Below are 20,590 nucleotides of genomic sequence, written 5' to 3'. Positions count from 1 at the left end.
TAATCATGATGGTGTGATCACTCACCTAGAGCCAGACATCCTGGAATGCAAAGTCAAGTGGGCCTTAGGAAGCAACTCTAAAAACAAAGCTAGTGGAGGTGATGGAATTCCAGTGGAGCTATTTCACATCCTGAAAGATGATGCTGTGAAAGTGCTGCACTCAATATGCCAGCAAATTTGGAACACTCAGCAGTGGCCACAGGACTGGAAAAGGTCCGTTTTCATTCCAATCCCAAAGAAAGGCAATGCCAAAAAATGCTCAAACTACCGCACAATTGCACTCATCTCACATGCTAGTAAAGTAATGCTCAAAATTCTCCAAGCTAGGCTTCAGCAATACATGAACTATGAACTTCCAGATGTTCAAGCTGGTTTTAGAAAAGGCAGAGGAACCAGAGATCAGATTGCCAACATCCACTGGATCATCGAAAAAGTAAGAGAGTTCCGGAAAAACATCTATTTCTGCTTTATTGACTATGCCAAAGCCTTTGACTGTGTGGATCACAATAAACTGTGGAAAATTCTGCAAGAGATGGGAATACCACACCACCTGACCTGCCTCTTGAGAAATCTGTATGCAGGCCAGGAAGCAACAGTTAGAACTGGACATGGAACAACAGATGGGTTCCAAATAGGGAAAGTAGTACATCAAGGCTGTATATTGTCACCCTGCTTATTTAACTTATATGCAGAATACATCATGAGAAACACTGGACTGGATGAAGCACAAGCTGGAATCAAGATAGCCGGGAGAAATATCAATAACCTCAGATATGCAGATGATGCCACTCTTATGGCAGAAAGTGAAGGAGAACTCTTGATGAAAATGAGAGTGAAAAAGTTGGCTTAAAGCTCAACATTCAGAAAACAAAGATCATGGCATCCGGTCCCATCACTTCAGGGCAGTAGATGGAAAAACAGTGGAAACAGTGGCAGACTTTATTTTGGGGGGCTCCAAAATCACTGCAGATAGTGACTTCAGCCATGAAATTACAAGACGCATAGTCCTTGGAAGGAAAGTTATGACCAGCCTAGACAGCATATTAAAAAGCAGAAACATTACTTTGCCAACAAAGGTACGTCTAGTCAAGGCTATGGTTTTTCCAGTAGTCATGTATGGATGTGAGAGTTGGACTGTAAAGATAGCTGAGCGCCAAAGAATTGATGTTTTTGAACTGTGGTGTTGGAGAAGACTCTTGAGAGTCCCTTGGACTGCCAGGAGGTCCAAACAGTCCATACTAAAGGAAATCAGTCCTGAATATTCATTGGAAGGACTGATGCTGAAGCTGAAACTCCAATACTTTAGCCACCTGATGCGAAGAGCTGACTCACTGGAAAAGACCCTGATGCTAGGAAAGATTGAGCGCAGGAGAAGGGGATGACAGAGGATGAGATGGCTGGGTGGCATCACTGACTCAATGGACATGAGTTTGGGTAAACTCCAGGAGTTGGTGATGGACAGGGAAGCTTGGCGTGCTGTTGTCCATGGGTCTCAAAGAGTTGGACACGACTGAGCAACTGAACTGAACTGAACTGTAGTGCCATGCTTCCACACTATTTGTGGGAAGATGTAGTCCCTCAGTTTGGGAAGCTTATGTTCTTAAAATGAATAAGGGCACAATTTATTTCCCAAACAAGTAGATTTAAATACTTGTACTGTGATGGATGGTGCAGGTGTAATTGTGAATAAAGTAGAAGTGGTCCCCTCCTTCATGGAGCTGAGAGCCTGGTGGAGAAGAGAGGAATTACACAGATAACCAGTAACTAATGAATTTCTTCAAATATGATGGACATTTTAAAAGAATGTTACCTCTGCTATAAATCTACCTTCTGGACACGCTTTGCTTCCACCTACACACATAAATAATAACCGAACTGCATCCCCAGGGACTGCTAGGGCAACACCTAACAAGTTAAAAAACGAAAAGCTGTGTCTCTGTAACAGCCACAATCCCAAGTCAATTTGTAAGAAAAGAATTAAGCCTGCATCTGACATTATTGCCAACTCTCATCATCCATCCTGTACTCAAAGGAGAGCGGCTTGTCTTTTCCCTTTTTTTTTTTTTTCACAGTATCAGCATGAAAGATAATAGAAGAACCTGAGAAAAGAAGTTTGTTCTGTCATAAAAAGTATTCAGTTCAGTTGCTCAGTCATGTCCAACTCTTTGCAACCCATGGACTGCAGCATGCCAGACTTCCCTGTTCATCACCAACTCTTAGAGCTTACGCAGACTCGTCTATCGAGTCAGTAATGCTATCCAACCATCTCATCCTCTGATGTCCCCTTCTCCTCCACCTTCAATCTTTCCCAACATCAGGATCTTTTCAAATGAGTTAGTTCTTGGCATCAGATGGCCAAAGTATTGGAGCTTCAGCTTCAGCATCAGTCCTTCCAATGAATATTCAGGACTGATTTCCTTTAGGATAGACTGGTTGGATCTCCTTACAGTCCAAGGGACTCTCAAGAGTCTTCTCCAACACCGCAGTTCAAAAGCATCAATTCTTCAGTGCTCAGCTTTCTTTATAGTTCCAACTCTCACATCCATAAAAATATTCATAAAAAATATTAAACATTGTTATTATAACAGCTACCATTCATTAAACATCAACTCACATGCCACTTTGTAGGCCACTTCTATGTTACTCATTTAACATTCAACAGTATTACCCAAGTACCTACTATCTGCCAGGCTCTGAACAAAACATGTAAAAATCCCTACCTTCTTGGGGTTCACAGTCTAGTTGGGGGAGAAACATAGTACACATAGCAAAAAGGTAGACTAATGTTATTTCAGTGTATCAGGTAGCCTTTGCTGCATAACAAAGCACCCACATCTCAGTTTCTTAAAATTGTAACCATTTCTGTAGTTCCTGATTCTCCTGATCAGTGATTTAGGCTGTTTGCTTCCTTTGGTCTCGGCTTGGCTTGCTCACATGTCTGGCTGGCTTTTGGCTGAGGACTCAGTCATCCCGGGTCAGCTGGAGCAAACTAGGCCATTCTGGCCCATGTCTCTCCCATCCTGCCAGCAGACTAGCCCCAGCAAATTCTCATGGCAAGGCAGACATGCACAGGGGAACAGTCCAATTCTGCAAAAGGAAAAAATGGAAAGGCACACACACTTGTCAATCGCTGCTTGCATTCTAGTTACTAATATACCACAGACCAAAGGAAGTCACATGACAGAGCCCAGACTCAGTGAAGGGGACCGTGAAGTGACAGGGCAAAAGATGCAGACTTGGGGGAGATTACATAAACGATTTTGCAGTAAGTGCTTCAGAAATAAAGACAGAGAATAAATGCTGCAGAGACAAAGCAGGCTTTGTGAGATGCAAGGTGCTGAGGCCTGGAAATTTTCAGTAGGAAGATCAGCACAGTTTCCCCTGCAAAGGTAACATTTGGGAAAGATTTGTTTCTTTGTGTACTACTATATATTCGTATCACTTCTAATTCTCACAATAAAACCCCACATTATAAACTTTTACCCCCATTTTACAAATGCAGAAATTGAAGCTCAGTATGGTTGTGTTTGATGCTGGGAGGGATTGGGGGCAGGAGAAGAAGGGGACGACCGAGAATGAGATGGCTGGATGGCATCACTGACTCGATGGACGCAAGTCTGAGTGAACTCTGGGAGATGGTGATGGACAGGGAGGCCTGGCGTGCTGCGATTCATGGGGTCGCCAAGAGTCAGACACGACTGAGTGACTGAACTGAACTGATGGTTGTGTAACCCCAAGTTTTCTTACCTAGTAAGAAGCTATAACAGAAAATAGAACCCAAACTGACATATGCCCAAAAAAACAGATGGGACGGAGACTGATTGGCTTACAGAATTTTTAAAAATCATCAATAGATACATCAGTAGAAAATACATAGGAAGTGTTGCCTTCAGTTAACACTTGGAGTCAGGCCTCATGCTCTGTCACTGCTGCTGCTGCTGCTACTACTGCTGCTAAGTTGCTTCAGTCCTGTCTGACTCTGTGCGACCCCGTAGACGGCAGCCCACCAGGCTCTCCCATCCCTGGGATTCTCCAGGCAAAAACACTGGAGTGGGTTGCCATTTCCTTCTCCAATGCATGAAAGTGAAAAGTGAAAGGGAAGTCGCTCAGTCGTGTCCGACTCTTAGAGACCCCATGGACTGCAGCCTACCAGGCTCCTCTGCCCATGAGATTTTCCAGGCAAGAGTACTAGAGTGGGCTGCCATTGCCTTCTCCGCATACTCTGTCACTAGGACCTCATTTCCATTCTGTGTGTGTGTGTGTCTTCCTCTGTTCCTCAGCCAACTCCCTCTGTTTGATTCCATTCTTGGATAGCCTCCCCTGGGTGGCAGAATGGCCACCAGTAGTTGCTTCTAATGTCAAGTCCAGGAGGAAACAGTGAGTTTCTTTTCTGGCAGTTCCCACCAGAATTTAGAGGATTCACTCCAGTTGGACTGGTTTTGACCCCAGGCATCCTTGACCATTGGCATGGCAGCAGAAAGTGATGTGGAATTAACTGCTTCATACCACCCCACTACCAGGGCTTTGTACCCTGCCCACAGAGCAGACTGTCCTGTTGATAACTAGGCAAGACAATAGATGCTTGACAGGTGTAAAATGGATGAATGAATATATAAAGAGACCTCAATGTGAGCTTGATAGCGACATACACACAGGTATAGTCTGCTGCTAAGTCACTTCAGTCGTGTCCGATTCTGTGCGACCCCATAGACAGAAGCCCACCAGGCTCCCCCATCCCTGGGATTCTCCAAGCAAGAACACTGGAGTGGGTTGCCATTTCCTTCTCCAATGTATGAAAATGAAAAGTGAAAGGGAAGTCGCTCAGTCATGTCCAACTCTTCGTGACCCCATGGACTGCAGCCTACCAGGCTCCTCCGTCCATGGGATTTTCCAGGCAGGAGTACTGGAGTGGGGTACCATTGCCTTCTTCACATGTATAGTCTATACAGGCCCATCCCCAGTCAATGTCTAAAATCCCTCACTTCTTTACAGTAAACAACAGTAACTTTTAGAGTGCCTTCTCCTACCTTAGTACACACCTCCCTCCCTTATGTATATCCAGCAACTAAACAGGAATTGTTGATTTAACTCTGTAATGTGCAGAAGTAGTTGATGGAGCATCTATGTTACAGAGAAGGCGATCACTTTATCTGGAGTCACACAGCAGGTCAGTCCTGGAACCAGAAAACAGACAAAGGCAACCAGGTCATTGCAAAAATTGAATGTACTCTTCTCTGAAGGACAAAACAAGTGAACTGTAAAAGAGCTGTCAGAAAAATCAAGGCTGAGATTCTCTAAAAGAAGTGTCAGTATGGAAAATGTTACATAGTCATCTTAATGAAAGGCCTCTTTCATAAGTAATATATGTCCTCAACTGCTTCTCTGAATCTCATTGGTGATACGAGTAGTTTCACAGAATGTATCCTTTGAAAATTTGCTTTGCTTAGCGTTTTAATATATATAATGAAATTTTGAGATCATAATGTGACCCAAAGAGATAATGTTAGTTCAGATTAATTCAACGAGCATACACTGAACTCCTACATTGTGCCCAGAACTGTTCACTTCTGTGATGATATAGAGACCTAAAGCTCAGGATATCTAGGAGAATCAGACACATACAGTATCTAACAATCAGCAGCATCTTCACAGCTGATATTTTATTGAACTCCATGTACTAGGCATTTTTCTAAGCACTTCACATGCCCTGTCTCATGTAATTCCCAAAACAGCCCTGTAGGTGGGTGTTATTTTCTTCATGCTTCACATTAGGAAACTGAGACACAGAGAGGTGAAGTAACTTGTCCAGGGTCACTCAGCTAGGAAGGGGCAGAGCAGTGAATCAAATCCAAGCAGTCTGACTGCCGAGCCTGTATCCCCACCCCTCACCTATGCAACACTGCTTCCTTCTTATTCATGCAAACCCTGAAGATGAAAGAAGAGTCACATTAACAAAGTGATCTCAGCACTCATTTTCCTTTCTTAAAAAAGTTTATTTATTTGGCTGCACATGTGTAAGCTGCAGCATGTGGGATCTTTCGTTACAGCATTCAACTTTTAGTTGCAGCCTGTGTTATTTAGTTCCCAGACTAGGGATCGAACCCAGGCCCCCTGCACAGGGAGCAGGCAGTCTTAGCCTCTGGACTACCAGAGAGGTCCCAACACTCATTTTCTAACTGCTGTTCCTTGAGGACCTCCTATGTGCTAGGCACCCCCACACTAGGATAGTTACATATATTAGCCCATTTAGCCTGCAAAGCAACTCTATCAAATTGTATTATTGGCCCCACTCTTCAGTGAAATAAACTGAGGTTAAAACCTGTTAAGTAATGACCAGATGACTAAAAATTGGTACAGTGATCAGAAGAAGGGAAGTTTCACCAGGAACTCACTCCAGTCTACCCCAAAATGATTGCGGCTGCCATTCACTGCTCTCTCTTTATTTGCCAGACCTTTTGCTCACTGCTTTGTACAGATTTCCTCCAATACTCTTCTGAGGAAACTGAGCCATGGTAGTTCCCTGACTTGCCCAAAGTTCACACAGCTAGGAAGTATCAAGCCTAGGATTCAGTCCTGTGTTTAGCAGAACCCAAACTTCTTCTCTTAGCCACTGTGAAGGCATTACTTTTCCATATAAGAAGAGATGAGGTGATATCCCTCAAGTGGGGAATGGATAAACAAACTTCATACATCCATACAAGGAAAGCGACTCAGCCATTGAAAGGAACAAGTTAATGATACAGTATGATGAGTCTCCAGTGCATCATGCTAAATGAAAGAATCCAGATTCTAAAGACTTGCTCCTGTACACACAGAAATCAGAGCAGTGGTTGCCAGGGCAGAGGTGCAGAGAGTGATTAGCTGCTAAATAGCCCAGGGTTCAGGGTGGGGGCGGTTTGGGAGGTGATGAAACTCTTCCTATCTTGATTGTGGTGGTTACATGACTGAATGCATTTGTCAAAACTTGCAGAACCATATACTAAGGGAGGTGGAGTTTACTGTTGGTGATTTATATCTTAATATTTGAAAAGGGGTAAAAAAAAAAAAAAGAAAAAAAAGGAAAGATGTGAAGGTTGGAAATCATTTGAAGGAGCTTAGCTGGCTTTGCATCTTCAGGGAGCCCTGACTTCCTTTCTAGAAAGTACATTGATGAAAACATGTTGATTTAGTTAGCAAAATTTACTGAGCACCAACTGTGAGCCAAGTAGTATTATTGGGCATAGAAAATACAACAGCAAGCAAAACAGAAGCGTTCCTATTCCTTTAAACCTCACAGCTTATATACAAGTTTTAAAAGATTAAAATTAATTAAGAAAATTTCAGCTAGTAGTGATAATATAAGAAAGTAAAACTGGCTAACAAAATGCAGTGAATGTCTTCTCAGTCAGGGAATGCAAACTGAGTTGTCAGCAGGATGCAGGGCCCTGGAAAAACCACACCAAAACTAGGAGTGGACAACAGTGGGCTCAGAAGTCTGATAACTTGACAAAACCCTAGATGATAGCGCCCCCACTCAACTCTTGCTGATGCCTGTGTAAGTTATCTACAAGGATGTTTTGACCCCAGGGGCATCTCTTAGTGCTGTTCAAACTGCGGGTCCCCTTTCTCCAGCCGCTCAGGGAATGCTCATTCATTTTAACAATAAATTATAGGAAACATATTTAGAAAGAGAAATATGCCAGGGCAGGATATCACATTATTCATTTTCCAGATTTTGGAGCAATGCTTGTTGGATTATCTACGTGGCTGCTTCTGTCAATTCTAAATAGATTTATCATCTATTCTTTTGCACAATATTAAGACACTGCATTTCCTTTCCAACCTGCACTGTTTGCTTAGCTTTAGATTTTATGAACAACACGTTCTCCCCTTCCCCTGGACTCTTTCTATGCCTTTATGCCCAGGAAAACCATACAACTTAAATGCTCTGGGGTTGGGTCGCTTCTTCCTGGATTTTAACCCCTTATGTCCTGAAAACATGATGCCAGAAGTCACCTCCCACATTTACAAGATATGTTCTTTGTTTGACCAGAACACATCCTTTCTCCCTTTGTCCTGTGCTCACCTGAAGAATGCTTCAAGTTCAAACTGTCCACATAGAGTCAAATAATTGTCAGAGTTGAGAGACGGAAGGATTTTGGTGTCTTTCCAAGATGCCCTGTTGTCCCCATCACCTTTATTTCAGCCCTGTTTGTCTCCCCACCAGTCTTCAAATCTCACCTGGTTTGGTCTGGTTTCATGGCCATCTTTGACTTTCAGGTCAAAGAACCTGGTAATTGGTTCTGAGACTCTTCCAGGAATACAATCATTATGTTGTGATAGCCAAACTCTTGTGAGAGTTGCAAAATCTGACGCAAGTTGTTCCTGAATTTCCAGTGCTCAGAAAAGAAAACACCTTGTCTTTTGTCTCTGTAAGCTGTTTACTTAGGGCTTTGACTGCGCTGCCTACCTTCCTTACACAGAAAGAATGATCTCCAGCCAGTTGGCATTCTCTGGCTTAATTTGTCTGTGAGCACATCTTTTTCTTTAACATTGTGAATGTCAAGAATCTTCACTGGGAACTCAGAACGTAGTTGAGAATTTTTGGAAACCTCTGGTAAAAGAGCCTATAAAGTTAGTCCCTGCCAAAGGCCGGCCTGCCCCAGCAGGTTTAGACAATGTGAAAACCACATCTCAAATGAGAATTGGCTGTCCTGCCTCTCTTCTGTTACAGCCTTGGCTCCCCCATCACCATTATTAGGAGGGGGCAAACACTTGCTTTTATCCCTTGAAATGTTTGTGGTTTTGCTGTTGACCATGGGTTCTTGGTTAACTTCAGCAATACAAAGTGATTTCCATAGCATTTAGGGTCGAATCAAATGAAGGAGTCATCAGGGATGTATGTAAAGTTAAGCCACAAAGATGTTCATGATGGTGGTGTTTATAATAGCAAAAAGACAAAAAAAAAAAAAAAGAGAGAGAGAGAGAAAGAGAGGGGAAAAAAGCAAAAGAAAAAAAGCAGGGGAAAAGGATCTATCTAAATGTCCATTAATAGAGAATTGGTTGATATTAATGACATGCCATCCTAAAAAGAACAATGTTATGGAAAGCTAGGTGATGGCATGAAAAAATTTTCACACTAGAAGAATACTAGTAATATTAATTTTTTAGTGTTTTAATCTTATTGTCATATAGTTGATTTACAACATTGCATTAGTTTCAGGTATACAGTGAAGTGAATCAGTTATAAATATACATACAGTCATTCTATTTTAGAATTTTTTCTCAAATAGGTTATCAGAGAATACTGAGTAGCGTTCCCTATGCTATGCAGTAGATCCTTGTTAGTTGGTTACTATATTATACATAATAGTGTGTGTATGTTCATCCCAAGCTCCTGATTTATCCCTTCACCACCATGTCTCCCCTTTGGTAACCATGTTTGTTTTCAATATCTGTAAGTCTGCTTCTGGAAAACTAGTAATATTAGATAAATGAATAAACAAATGTTCAGGAATCACTTTTAATTATAAAAGCAAATGATCTATAATCGTGATCTTATTTTTATTTTAAAATATAAATAAATACAGGACAGGTTTCTTAGCATTGGTGCAACTGACATTTTTTTTTTTTTACTTGTTTCCCATATTTAAATTGGTTTTTCTTTTACTGTTTTACAAGTTATATATATATATATATATACACACACACATATACAAACACACATGCACATATACCGGATACAATTCTCTATAATCAGATATAGAAGTTATGAATATTTTCTCCCATTTGTTAGGTTGTCTTTTCATTTTCTTCTCTTTTTTTCTTTTTTTTAAATTTATTTTTAATTAGAGGATAATTGCTATACAATGTTGTGTTGGTTTCTGCCATACAACAACATGAATCAGCCGTAAGTATACACATGTCCCCTCCCTCTTGAACCTCTTTCCCAACCCCCCACTCAATCCTCCCCCATTGCCCCCACTGCCGAGTTGTCACAGAGCACTAGACTGAGTTCCCTTTATCATATAGCAACATCCTCCTAGGCAGCTATTTTACATATGGCAATGTATGTGTTTCAATGCTACGCACTCAATTTGTTCCATCCTTTCCTTTCCCTGCTATGTCTGTAAGTCTGTCCTTTATGTCAGTGTCTCTATTCCTGCCCTGCAAATAGGCTCATCAGTACCATTTTTCTAGATTCCACATATATGCATTAATATACAATATTTGTTATTCTCTTTCTGACTTCACTCTGTATAACAGGCTCTAGGTTGATCTACCTCATTAGAACTGACTCAAATTTATTCTTTGTTATGACTAATATTCCATTGTATATATGTACCACAACTTTTTTATCCATTCATCTGTTGATGGACATTTAGGTGGCTTCCATGTCCTGGCTATTGTAAATAGCACTGCAGTGAACATCAGAGTGCATGTGTCTTTTTGAATTATGGTTTTCTCAGTAGTGGAATTTGTGGGTCCTATGGTAGTTCTATTATTAGTTGTTTTTTTTTTTAAGAAACCTCCATACTGTATCAATTTACATTCCCATCACCTTGTTTGTGTATTTTTTGATGATGGCCGTTCTGACCCATGTGAAGTGTTACCTCATTGTAGTTTTGATTTGCATTTCTCTAATCATGAGTGGTGTTGAGCATTTATTCATGTTGCAGTTGACATTTGATGCCAGATAATTTTTGTTGTATGGACTCTATAACCTGTTCATTGTAGGATATTTAGCATTATCCATTGGAAAAGACTCTGATGCTGGGAGGGATTAGGGGCAGGAGGAAAAGGGGACGACACAGGATGAGATGGCTGGATGGCATCCCTGACTCGATGGACGTGAGTCTGAGTGAACTCCAGGAGTTGGTGATGGATGGGGAGGCCTGGTGTGCTGCAATTCATGGGGTCGCAAAGAGTCAGACACAACTGAGCAACTGAACTGAACTGAAATAAACTGATGACCTATTCATGGAATTTGCACCGGCCCTTCCAGTTGTAATAATGAAAACTGTCTCCCAACATAGACAAATGTCCCCTGGATGAGACCCCTCATCTAGCACATAATGATAAACTGTGGGAACTATTATAAAAGAAGGAAACTTTATGAGAATATGTTGAAGTGAGTCTGGTTTGATGGTGCAGACAGAGAAAGCCTTCTTGAGGAAGTAGTATTTGAGCTGAGATCTAAAGTTAAGTAGGAGATACTCAAACAAGGAGGGCAGGGAGACAAGGGGAGAGCATCCTACAAATCGGAGACCATGGCTAAAGAAATGGTAATCATTTTGGCTCCATTTTGAGACACTCAGTAGGCCCGAATCCCAACCTGTCACTGTGATTCTCCTCCAAAGAGGAATCTCGAAAGTTGTGACCTCTTTGCTGTGAATAGAGCTTAAAATATTAAGAGGTTCAGCTGATGATATTTAGACTCAAAAAGCCCTATATTTTAATTCTAACTCCTCCACCTACTAGGTGCATAACAAGTAATTGAACTTCTCTGAGCAAGTTATTGAACTTCTCTGAGTCTCAGTTTTCCCATCTATAAAATGGGTATAATAATTTCATCTTTATGCAGTTTCTGTGAGGATGAATCCTAGGAAGCCCCTTGCAGAGGGCCTAACACATGATTTATGTTGCATGATCATGGCTGCTGCTGCTTACTCTTGCTTTTTGAGCATTTGTGAAATGTCATGCATCATATTTAGGACTTGATACATATTATTTCATTCTAATCTTCATAACATTTAAAAAATCTTACCTATCATCTTAATCTTAATTTTCACATAATAAAACTGAGTTTTAGGGAGGTTAGGTAGTTTGTTACAAATAACATACCTGGTAACTGGTGGAGCCAGGGTTTTAATCAGAGACATTTGAAGAAAGAGAACATCCTCCTGATCACAAAGCCCCACTGATTGCCTGACTGTGACTCTAACTATTGTCCTGTGACTTACTGCTCTATTGCTGAGTAACAAATTGCCATAAGTTTATCTTTCAGTTTCTATAGGTGAGGTGTCTGAGCACAGCATGGCTAGATTCCCTGTTGAGGGTTCCACTTGGTTGAAATCAAGATGTCAGCCAAGACTTGCAGTTCTTATCAGGGGCTTTGGCTCCTCTAAAAAGCACACCAGTTGTTGGTAGAATTAATTTCCTTGCGGTTGTAGGACTGATGTCCTAGCTGTCAGTTGGGAGGTACCCTCAGCTCCTACAGGTTGCCTGCACTGCTTGCCATATGACCTCCATGGGCATTTCACAAACATGGGTGTTTGCTTTCCTCCAGGCCTCTCTGAGTCTCATCTATGCCACTCTGTCTTTAAAGGACTCATGCAGAGTTTCTTAGATCCTGCTGGACCAAAACCTGATCTTAAAGTCAGCTGATTTGGGACCTAAATTACGTCTCCAAAATTTTTCACAGCAGTGCTTAGAATAGTAGTTGACTGCCTGACCAGGACCAGGGGAATCTTGTGGGGCATCTCAGCATTCTTCCTGCTGCCACACTTTAGTTCTGTGACTGCTGAAGCCATCAGAGAAAGTCTCCTGCCCATACTATGTTTTGGGGTCTAAGACGGCTCTTTGAAACGCTATCTCCGTTCACAGCCTTCTTTCTCTGCCTCACTCAGTGCCCCATACAGGCATACAGGAGTTCACCCCAGGTTTCCTGCTAGTGAGGTTCTCTGCTACCCCTCCATGCTTACCTCCATCAGCACTGCGAATTTCTCTCTGGTTCTTTCCTCCTCTGTCCTCTGTTAGGAGAGTCATGTAATTCCCACTGTGACAAAGAAAAGTCTGTGCTCTTGGAGAAGGCAGAGGGCTACCATTGCCAAATATAACTAGGAACTGATTCCAGTTCAACCAGTGCCATTTTGTGGAATCCAAAATTTTTTCTGACTTCTTAGCCACACTTATCCTCTCCACCTCTTCTCCTCCCTACTATGTTCTCTTGTTTCCCCTGAAAATTCCTGTGTTCTTATAAGCATGCCAAGAAAACTGCGCTCAAACCATCTGGACAAGTAATCCCAGCGTGAAAATTATCTTGGTACTTGGACTTCCCAAACTAAAAGGGTTTGAGTCATTCACAGAGACCCACCCTAAAAGAGCCTCATTCTTCTTAAGGAAAGGAAATGACACCTTAATAAAAAGGCAGCATCCAAACTATAAAATTTCACCCTGCCACAGATTTCTTCACATCTGATCTCTGCGGAAAATTTCACTGATTTTTTTTCAAAAGTAACAAATGAAGAGTGTGAGAGACGGGATGTGGAGAATTAGCTATACCGAGCATGTATTTTAGTTTAAAGGCTTAAATGTGAAAGTCCTTCATAAATAGTCACATAAAATAATATTTTTGATCCACCCAGACTACTTGACATCTGTTTATCTGGTTCTTGATAATTTCAATATTGGTTTTGGTGCCTAGAAGAGTATAAAGTGACCATAGGCTAAAAATGTGAGTTGACTATCTTGACAGAAAGTGGAAGCCAAGACAATCTATAAATGAGTGCCTCCTCTGTGATTTGTATTTAGTGAAACTAAAGATCAAAGAAACAGCAGCTGTGTTCTTGAGAAGAAAATGTGACTAGTAATACGTGCTCTCCTGACAAGACTTAAGATGAGGTCAAAAGACCCAAGATTTTAACTCAGCTCAAATTCTGCAACTGAACTCATCAAAACCAGTCTTCCCAAGTCCCCAGTGATCAAAAGGAGAAAGACTGGTGAAAGCCAAAGTAGAGAAGCTGGGCTACAAGTATCCCAACTCTCTTCAAGTCATTGGTTGAGGACTGCTCTCTGAGGCGTTAACTCTCTAGGGTACCCATCTGCGAACCTCACAGAGTGAGGAGGACTCCAACTGACAAAGAAAGCCCTCAGGCAAATAAAGGCAGGCTCTGGCCCTTGGAAGTCAGGCCAGTGTCCTGAGGTGGAACGAACAAGTTGATGTGAGTGGCTAATATTCCAGATTTAGTGAGATGCTCCATTTCTCCTGGAAAGAGCTATACCAAGTTCTGCCCTGACACCTCTTAGAATTTGTGAGGAAAAAAGTATGTATAGAAGAAAACATGCATCTTATACAAAGGAAGTTCAGAAAGTAAGTTATGATGTTAAATAATAGGATAAAGGTCAATATCTGACTGCTTGGTCCCAGCTGGTGTCTCCTCACCTCCTACCTCATCTGCCTGTGTTCTCTCTGGGATCCTCCATCCTGATCTTCTTGCACTTGAACTGCTTTGCTCCCTTGCATTGCAGAACCTTTACACAAAAAGTTCTCACTCCCCAGAATGCCGTCTGCAGTCCACCCCACCTGACCCCAGACTAGGTTAGGCCACCCTGGGACATGTACCTGGCCTTTAGTTGGGTCCACCAGTCAGCGGACTCTGCGACAGCAAGAAGCATCTCTGGGTTTGGCTCCATACCCTGTCCCCAGGGTCTGGCACAATGCCTGGCACTCAGGCAATTGGTTAATATGGAGTGAATAAATGGATGTTAAGAAAACGAAAGAAAGAAAGAAATTCCAAGTATCAGTCTTGATATTTGAGACAGCTCAGATATACATTGTTTTTCATGGCTTTTTTTTTCTTTGAGTCGGTAGTCCATCCGTTTTACTCCATCCATGTATATCTGTGTACAATATACAAAATCTAAAGGTATAAAATGATTTACCTTATGTTTTAATATATGCCCTCTCCACCCTAGTATTCTTGCCTGGAGAATCCCATGGACAGAAGAGCCTGGCAGGCTACAGTCCATAGGGTCGCAAAGAGTCAGCCACAACTCAAGCAACTTAACACACACATCCCTACCTCCCTTCCTCTAAGGTAAGGGTTTCTAGGATTAGTGCCTCTATAGATTCCATTTCTAAGCCCTCCTCTATTTGCACATAGTAACAGATACTTGTGCATTTGCTCTTTCTTTTTTTTCCCTACAATTGGTAGTGCACTGTGTATACTGTGTGCATACTGTTACTTTTTCACTTAATGAAATTAGAGATAAGTCCTTATCAGGACATGAAAAGCTTCCTCCTTCTTTTTTCCCCTCAACGCTTTATGCCCATTCTCAAAATAGAGCAAAATTTAAGTAAGTTTACTGTGACTCACCAGCTAGGTTTTCCCATTAGTATTTTTACTATGCTTGCTTTATCAAATATGCATCCTTCTAGCCATCTATCAAACCACCTTATTTTTTGCTACATTTCAAGAAAGATTGAAGACCTCAATATACTTTTCACCTAAATACTTCAGCAAGTGTATCATTTCCTAGAGTTCAATATTCGTTTACATTTTTTGTATAAAATATATGTATAATAAAATGCACAAATCTTAAGTACGCGTTTTGAGTTTTGACACATGCACACATCCTAGGTATATATTCACTGAGTTTTGACAAATGAATACAGACTCTTTACAAGATACAGAGGATTAATATCGTCCTTTCTGTCATGTCCTTCACCAGTCAATTCCCACTCTTACATCCTCAGAAACAGCTATTGGTTTTTCTGCCATAAAATACCTTTGCCTGTTCTAGAATTTCCTGTAAAGAAAACCATACAGTATGTACGCTTTTGGTTTTGAGGTTTGTCCATGTTGTTGCACATCTTCTTTTTTATTGCTGAGAATTCCACAGGAAGGAGTAGATTCCAAAGTATATCCACAGTTTCCTTAATCTCCTCATCTTCGTAACTACATCTTATGCCATTATTGGTAAACATTGAGGCTGTTTATACCTTCTGCTATCACAAAGATTGGCCTCTCCTCCTGGGGATTATAAATACATGGACTGGACTTCTAGAAGTAGAATCACTGAGTTTGATAACCCTTGCGTTTTGATCCTCAAACCTGCGAACAAATCTTGATGCATGAGACACTCACCAGGCATGTTTCAGTGGCTGGTGATTTGTAAGACATCTTATGAAAATGGGAACTGTGAATTTCTCCATTCGTTATTTCCCAGCCTCGGCTCTGTTGCACAGCTGAAAGCAAGCTGAGAGACATGTCACAGAGAACAAATTCCATCAAATATTTGTGAGTCTTAAACTCCTCTAAAGTGTGGGTATCATTTGGTACACATTCCTCTAGTTTCCCACTAAACCTTTTGTTTCTGTCAGGCTTTCTCCCCCAAAGTTGGTGGCAGACTGACTGCTGGGCTCACTCTCAGTTATAATCCTTTGTTCAAGATTCCACATCCTCGCAAGGCTCTGGGTTTCATTAGATAAGCTTACCCTCCACCCTGTTTTCACACCCATTATCCCAGGTCCTGGAACGGGGTGATGTGTTTTCCTTACTTTCCCCCCTTTCTCTTTTATTTCCCACTGATAAATGGCAAAAGCAGCTGTGGACTTTGCTTTGAAGGTTCTGACGGACGAGCATGATGAATCGGTGATGGATTAGAGCAAATGAATCACATAACGCGGAAAGGGAAGAGGGCGAGAGCACAGAGCCGGCTCTCAGCTTTACCGTTTTTCAGACTCCTTAAAAGCCATCATTTCTTTTAATCTGGTTCCAGTTTCTGCGGTGACTCTGCATATGTTTAAAAGAGGGAGAGCAGAGAAGTCTTGTGGATATAAACAGGGAATTCCATTCTTCAGTCCAGCTCTAAAGCCGCATTGTCATTCAGGGGGAGTTTAAATAGCTAGGAAACCACTTCAAGGCCCCTCAAAAACAACTGGGCAGCTCCAGGAAGAGGAACAGTTGGCAAACCAAGTGACAGAATTGAAAACTATAAATCTTTACCATGAGGATTGACTAGCAAAATACAGCTGTTGCTGCTGGTAGTCATCTCCTTGTTTGGAAGGAAAGTGTATTCTTGAGCTGATTATCGTAAACTGCTTGGTTACTATGAAATGGTAAGCATGAGCAGGTTGGAATCTGGTCTTGTTTGGAACCCAAGAAAAATAAGAACAGTTACTTCACTGCCTGTAGTGTTTCTAGTCTTAAAGAGACAAAGACTGCAGTTCTGGAGCTGCGGGTTGAGACTGGGACTGAGAAATTCCAAGCCCTCCTTTGAAATTCAAGAGATACTTAACAGAGAAGAAAGGTCTTGGTGGATGGATGGTTCCTTTGTATTTGAACAAGAGGGGCCCTCTTCCTCCCCAGATGGAAAGCCATTCAAAGGAAATCATTAAAGGACATCCCTTTCTACACTCTGGGGATAGATGCAAAACACAGTGTAGAATTGATGCAATTACCCAAACACGGAGGTTAGGACAAAAAGGAGGAGAAAATCTAGGCCTAGATGTTTGGCCAATTGCTAGGATCCTAGGCAACATGAAGTAGTTACTTCTTACTTTCCACTTTCATATTTTAAGGAAAGTACAGAATATACTGCGAAAGTGTTAGTGACTCAGTCGTATACAACTCTTTGAGACCCCGTAGACTGTAGCCCGCCAGGCTCCTCTGTCCATGGGATTGTCCAGACAAGAATACAGAAGTGGGTAACCATTCCCTTCTCCAGGGGATCTCCCCGACTCAGAGATAGAACACAGGTCTCCTGCATTGCAGGCGTATTCTTCACCATTTAAGCCACCAGTGTGTTAGTGTATTAGAAGCTAAGTCATGTCTGACTCTTTGTGACCCCATGGACTGTAACCCACCAGGAACCTCTGCCTTGGGATTCTCCAGCCAAGAATACTGGACTGGGTTGCCGTTCCCTTCTCCAGGGGATCTTCCAGACCCAGGGATCGAATCTAGGTCTCCTACATTGCAGGGAGATTCTTTACTATCTGAGCCATCAGGGAAGCCAGCTAGGGTTAAATATAAGAGTTCAATACTAAAGTAACTGATTGCTTAAATATTAGAAATCATACAAATGATAGTTCACTATCACAAAGGTCTAGTGGGGAAATGGAGATAATATTTCCAATTAAGTGACTGAAGCAGGGAAGCGCAGTATTAAAGGTCACCAAAGACAGTTGAATGACAAAGAGGCTAGGTTTGATTTATCAAAAATTTTTTGGCCACAAGAGTTCTTAGATAATCAGTATAGTTTCCAAGACTAAAGACTGAAAGAGGCTCGCCCAGCATTGCTGAACGATAATAATCCTTGCTGACAGTGTGATTGAGCCCTCGATATAGACCACTTGGCTAAATCCTTTCCACGTATTATCTGATTTAATCTTTATCTCATCCCTGTGGATGCTGTGGCATAACTTTCTCTTGGAGAACTTCAGCAATCAAATGGATCATTTTTTTTAAACAATTCTGGCTGCCTTGCTCAAGGTAGTTCTGAAAACATGAAGCAATGATTAGAAAAGATTTTTATTATCCTCTGTCTTTCCTCTACACTTCTTGCTCTGACTTCCCTAAGAGTATGGGTCTAGTGGGAGCTCTGAGAGATTCTAAGTCATTACCCACGTCCTCCATTCATTTCCTCCTGTTGCCAGGTACTGGACTAATTCTTGGTCATGATGAGTTGATGAATACTAAAAGCAGAAAAGGAGGGGAATGATAAAATTGATTTGTGTGTGTGTGTGTTTCGACCATGCATATTTTGTAATTCTATTTACAAGACTGGCAAAGCCTATCTGTTTGGAAAAGTCATATTAAATATGAATGAAATGATTAATCAGATTTCTCCCCCAGTGCCATATTTTTTTTAATTTACCAAGGTATCTAGATACTAATAAAACTGAGTCCTAAAAAAAAATGCATGTAGTTTGTTTATGAGACGTCTCCACCTACATCTTCTTTCCGACCACAGTGAGCTTGTTATGATTAAATATTTCTCATTCAACAAGTATTTATTGAGAAGCTCCTTTGTAGCAGGCCACCCCCCTATCAGATTCTGAAGATGCATTAATATGCAATGCCCTTTCCTTGTTAATAGTGCAGCAGACAGCTGACTTTAGGTGTAGGTATGTAATCACTCAGATAAAAATAGAGTTACCAACAATAATAAGTGTCAGGGAGGAAAGGGACCTGAGAGCAAGAGAAAGAGTACATAGGCTATCTCATTTGGTTGGGATGCCCCAGGAAGGCCTTGCTGAGAAAGTAACTTATCAATGCATGTGAGATAAAAGGTGGCCAACTCAAAACTGATCACAGGGGTCTTCAAGGAAGAGGAACTAACGTTGGCCAAGGCTCTGAGGCTGGGAAGTGTTAGGTGAGGCTGACAGGGGTGTTGCTGGCAGGCTGGGGGTCATGGGGTGGGCCATAAGGTATATAAGATCAAGGGCAAGACCAGGCACCAGAATGCTAGGGAGGGACTAAATCCAGCAGGAACTAGTAAATATTTAAAGCTTTATAAGAACAAGGAATGAGGTGCTGTTGATGGTTTTAAGCAAGTAAGTGGAATGATGAAATCTCCATTTAAAAATGATCACTCACTTTGGAGACTGCAGACTGGATTGAGAAAAGCAATTTGGTCTTAGGGAGACCCACTAGGAGGCTACTGCAGCAGCCCAGGTGCAAGATGAAGGTGGCTGGGGTTACAGTGGTAGTTACAGAGAGATGACCAGTTGGAGAGATTTGAGAAATATTAGTCCATTCTTGCTATATCTTGAACAGAAAAACTTGTGTACAACTGCAAAGCAAAAGTAAATAATATCTTTGTCCATTTACTTAACCAAATAAAGTAATTCACACCTTTATAAGTGTTTTTTTTTTTAAAGAGGGAAGGTTTTCCTAAGTTATTCTGCCTAGCTGTTCTCATCAACACTATTGATGGACAGATGCTGTCTGTCTAGATGTTGACACTAGCATTAAGAAGTCATAAACTGACTCAGATTAGCACATTGCTCGTTTAATTGTTGAAAAAGACAAGTGCCTCACAGAAGAGGATAGAGATATTTTGAGTTTATTTATCTGCCGTGTGCTAGAAAGTACTTACTAGAGTTCACCATAAGCTATATTATCCTTTGCCATAGCCCTCCTAGGATATGATTTTGATCTTTCTCAAGTGAGATCATTCCCTTCATCAACCAGAGGCCACGCCTTCATTCCTGAGTCATAAAGTCTATCTCCTGACCCCGTGATGAATGTGCTCTCCATGCACAGTCACATTCTGTGGCCTGGTTCATGCTAGTTAATTCTTTGGTGTCCTATCTGATTACACGCATTGAACTCAGCTCCTGTGAACTTTACTCTTCCTCGGCAGGACTGAACAACAAACTTTACTTTATGTACTGTTTGTCTTTGCTGAAACCACAGCACTTCACTGGATACAGTCTACAAGTTGCTGTTTCAGTTGAGTTGGCAAGAGTTCATCATTTTGGAGGTCAAGGTTGCACATTTCTGTTTCCTATAACATGCGCCTGGCTGAGCCAATAATTGGGGAGCCTGCATTTATGAATGGGTCATTACAATACCCACTGTAGTCATAGTAACACTGCGGTGAGCCCCTCTCCAGGAGTCAGAGGGACTTTGTTCATCTTAATGGATCATATTGCTTAGGATTTGTTGGAAGTTTAGTGTTTTTAAATGGTTTTTAATGGTTTTTAACATTAATAACTTTTATTCTCTACGAGAAGATAAACATTTGATGGATTTCAGTAGTGTCTCTATAAAGTTATCCCCTCTGTGTCTATGTATACACTGAAATGGATAACAATGGGGGTGATTATCTAGATAAAATGCCAAGAGCTGAGATAAGAATCTGAATCAAATCCAAAGTCCCT

This window comes from Budorcas taxicolor, chromosome 1 (assembly GCF_023091745.1).
Source record: "Budorcas taxicolor isolate Tak-1 chromosome 1, Takin1.1, whole genome shotgun sequence".
NCBI lineage: Eukaryota > Metazoa > Chordata > Mammalia > Artiodactyla > Bovidae > Budorcas > Budorcas taxicolor.
The sequence above is the reverse complement of the archived record's forward strand: the minus strand, read 5'-3'. Positions refer to the sequence as shown.